Here is a 4732-nt window from a genome sequence, read left to right as displayed (position 1 = left end):
TGACTTTTCTGCATTCCAACTATTTGGTACTTTAACTCTTCCTTCAAATCATTCCATTAGCCTACAAAATCAAGGGAATTTGGTGATAAAATCATCAAGTATTAACCTAAACTCTCTTATTCACAAAACTAAAGCAAAAACATGAGTCCAAGCAGGTTTCTAAGTCAAAAATGGTGCATTTAGTATCAAAATTACATCACAGATAATGGTATTTTAAACCGTTATCAAGGCCCACAGTGCTCGATGCTCCATCTCCACCGGAAGGTGACATGCCTTTCCAAAGACCATTTGGAAAGGAGATAATCCAATAGTTGTCTTCATTGCGATTCGATATGCATGCCCAAAGAGCATTATCCAACTTATGAGACCAATCCTTTCTTGATGAGGCAACTGTCTTTTCTAGGATCATCTTTATCTCCCCATTAGAAACTTCAACTTACCCGTTTGTTTGTGGATGATAAGGTGTAGCTACCTTGTGTCTCATACCATAGTGCTTGAGTACCCTTGCAAACTGAAAATTGCAAAATTGAGATCCTCCATCACTAATGAGTATTCTGGGTGTTCCAAATAGGGAGAAAATTTTCCTTTTCAGAAATTTAATAATAGTGCTAAAATCATTTTTGGGACATGCTAGAGCTTCCACCCATTTACTCACATAATCCACTGCCACCAGTATGTATTCATTATTGAAAGATGGTGGAAAGGGTCAACAAAATCTATGCCCCAACAATCAAAAACTTCAACCTCTAATATGCCTTGTAGTGGCATTTCATGACGTCGGAAGATACTACCCGGCCTTTGACACTTATCACAGTTCCTGACATGATTATGAGCATCTTTAAATAGGGTAGGCCAACAAAATCCTAACTAGAGCACTTTTGCAGCTGTTCTCTCTCCACTAAAGTGGCCCCCATAAGGTGAGTCATGACAATGCCATAAAATTCCTTCCACTTGTTCCTTAGTCACACAGCGCCTCAGAAGGTTATCAGCTCTAATTTTGAACAAGTAAGGATCATCCCAAATAAACTGTTTGGCATCATGCAAAAAAAGAAATTCTTTGTCGCCAATTGAGATCTTCTGGGATTACTCCTACAGCTTTGAAATTAGCCATATCAGCAAACCACGACCTTTGTTGGATATACATTAGTGTTTCATCTGAGAAAGATACCCAGATTTCTGCTTCTATGCTTGTAACTTCACTGTTAATTAACCGAGATAAGTGATCAGCAATTACATTTTCACTTCCCTTCTTGTCCCGGATTTCTGCATCAAATTCTTATAACAAAAGTACCCATCTAATCAATCGCGGCTTAGAATCCGGCTTGGTTAGTAAGTACTTTATAGCTACATGGTCAGTATAGATGATCACTTTAGACCCAATGAGATAAGATCTAAATTTCTCTAAGGCATACACAATAGCAAGGAATTCTTTCTCTGTAGTAGCATAATTCAACTAAGCCTCATTCAAAACTTTGCTTATAGTAAATAGTGTGAAATACATTCTCTCTTCTTTGACCAAGAACAGCACATATGGCATAATTACTGGCATCACACATCAACTTAAAGTCTTGATTCCAATCAAGAGCTACAATTACTGGAGCATAAATCAATTTTTTCTTCAAATTATCAAACGCCTTAAGGCATTCATCATTCATCACAAATAGCACGTCTTTGACAAGGAGACTACTGATAACGGTTGAAATATTGTTATTTTTATACTTAATTTTGACATTAAAAACACCCTTTATGACTTAGAAACTAGCATGAAATCATGTTTTTGCTTAAGTTGTGAGAATAGGAGAGTTGACGGCGGTATTATTGGTTTTATGCTTGGTTTTCCTTGTTTTGACAGGAATTAAGATGAATTGGATGAAGAAGTTGAAGTAGCAAGGAGTTGGAGTCAGGAAAGGCTGGAAAAGTAGCACATAGAAGAATCGCAGATAGCGTTGAGCGTCATTTTGGGGCGTTGAGCGCCAATTTAGTGGTGCAACCACTGTTTCACGCCTGAGTGCCACCGCTAAGCGTCGTTCTAGTGTCGCAGCTTCCGTTGGGCGCTCTTTTAGGGCGTTGAGCGCCGGTCTCATGGGCTTGAACTTTTTCTGTACTCTATTTAAGCATTTGGACGTCCTAGGGTTAGTATCTTTGGATAGAAAGAGGCGCAGAAACACTCATTTCATCCCTCAGAGGCGGATTTTGGATGCGGAAGCTCCGATCTTCAACTTTTAGGGTTTTATCTTTCATTCTTGTCCAAATTTTCATCTAGTTTCACCATGTCTATGGTGAACTAAACCTCCATTGTTGTTGGGGAAACGATGTAATCCTTTGAAACTCTCATGTATTGAATTGATTTATATTATAAATGTTTTACTTCATTAATTGTTAGGGTTTTTCCTCTACGCTCTATGCATGCTTTGTTTAACTCATTCAATTGCATGATTATTGATGTTGTCGATATGGAAACATATGGGGAAATCTAGAACTGGGGAAATTCTCCCAAAAGCAATATTACCTAGACATAGGGATAGGAGGGTTGGTTGCCTTTAAGCTTCTGTGCGAATGTAATGCATAATTAATTGCTGGGGATACAAGACATTGTGATCTAGTACACCAATCGTTCCATATTTTATACACCAATCACCTGTGCATTCTTCAAGTCAATTGATCAACACTTGCATTCATATTTATTTTCTGCATTATAAACACCATGGTTTTGTTTACAAGTCTAAATTAATCAAGAAACCACATGAATGTCTAGGTCGTGAGTCTCTTGGGAAACGATACTTGGTCTTACCATTTATTATTACTTGATACGATTCGATAAACTTGCCGGAGTGTTAACAAGTTTTTGGCGCCGTTGCTAGGGACTCGTGGTTTAACAATTCTATTTATGTGATTATTGATTAGCTTTGACTTGAATTTTTTTATTTTATTTTGTTTTTGTTTTGTGCTAACAATTGTTTATAGGGTTTTGTTTTCTTATGTATGTAGGATACAATTCGAACTAGAAGCAAGAAAATTTTGAAACCTCTTCTTGAAGGATTGGACGAGAGTAGAAGAAGGAGGAGAATCTGAACATCCAGAGAATTGTTCCTTCCTCCGGAGATAGTTTTACAAACCTCACCACAAGAATCTTACCAGAGTACTGAAGAGATGGCTGGAGAAAATAATGGCAGACGCACTCTGGCATATTACACCATTGTTGTTTGCCCTCGTCACTTTAACAACATTGCAAGGTCGAGGGTCAATGCTACAAATATGGAGGTGAAATCGGCATTGATACAATTGGTGAAGAGCAACCAATTTAATGGATTGTCTCATGAAAGTCCATATGAACATCTGACCACATTCAACGAAATTTGTAACACTATGAAGATCAATGGTGTGTCGGATGACGCTATAAAGCTTAGTTTGTTTCCTTTCTCATTGGGAGGCAATGCTAATCTATGATTGAATTCTTTCCTGGAGGATAGCTTTACTGAACGGGAAGTTGTGGTTTCAAAGCTTCTAAAAAAGTACTTCCCACAATCAAAAATCAACAAGGGGAAGCAAGAAATTTCTTCTTTCAGGCAAGGTATGGAGGAGACACTAGGTCAAGCATGGGATAGATACAAGCTTTTGCTAAGGAAGATGCCCACGCATGGCTTTGATGAAGCAATAGTAGTCATTCTTTTCCTTGGAGGTCTAGGTTCACAAACCAAATTGATGCTAGATGCCTTTGCTGGAGGTAATATTAAGTGTAAGACTCTAGATGAAGCGTTTGAATTGCTTAACAACATGGCTATTAATGATAACGAGATGCATAGTGAAAGAGGAGCTCCACCTCAATAGAAGCGAGTTCTACAATTACAATCTCAAGATGCATTGCTTGCACAAAATAAAATTATCACTCAATAGTTGGAAGAAGTGACGAAGAAACTTTCTCTATTGCCACAAGAGATAAAGAATGTTTCGCTGGTTCAGTGGCAGCAGCAACGATGGCAGCAACAACTTACTCCATCTGAGAATACCACGAACCTTGAGGAAAAATTCCAGCAATTCATGAAAATGAGCTTATCTTATTGTAAGAATATGGAGGTTGCATTTAAAAGTATGAAGATGCACATTAGGCAATTGGTCAACAAGATGGAGGGTTGTGAGAGGAATGCAAAAAGTAATCTTAGGGAAGAACGTAAGACCATTATTACTAGAAGTGGCAAAGTGTTAGATGAGAGAAAAATAGAGAGAAAAGATAAAGAAAATATGAGTGAGAAAGAAGTAATTGAGTGGAAAGAGAGAACTGAGGGAGAAAAAAAGAAAAAAGAGGTAGATGAGAGAAAAAAAGAAAAAGATGTTGAAAACACATTCCTTATCCAAAGACTTATTCAAGGAAGGAGAAAGAAAACAACTTGAACGGTTCATGGAGATTTTTAAGAAATTGGAGATCACCATATCTTTTCTCTGAAGCATTGCAACAAATGTCTTCCTATGCAAAGTTTTTGAAGGAACTCCTCACGAAAAAAAAAGAAAATACATTGAAAAGGAGACCATTGAAGTGCAAGGTAATTGCAGTGCAATCATACAAAAATTATTACCTCATAAGTTTAAGATCCAGGAAGCTTCACCATTATGCGCACCATAAAAAAGTTGGAAGTTGGAAGAGCATTGATTGATTTAGGAGCTAGCATTAATTTAATGTCGATCTCTATGTTTAAAAGAATTAAAGGTTTGGAACTCAAACCTACTAGAATGGTGC

Source organism: Vigna umbellata, chromosome 5 (genome assembly GCF_029865625.1).
Source record: "Vigna umbellata cultivar VRB3 chromosome 5, Vumbellata_1.0, whole genome shotgun sequence".
Classification (NCBI taxonomy): Eukaryota; Viridiplantae; Streptophyta; class Magnoliopsida; order Fabales; family Fabaceae; genus Vigna; species Vigna umbellata.
Note: the sequence above shows the minus strand (reverse complement) of the source record.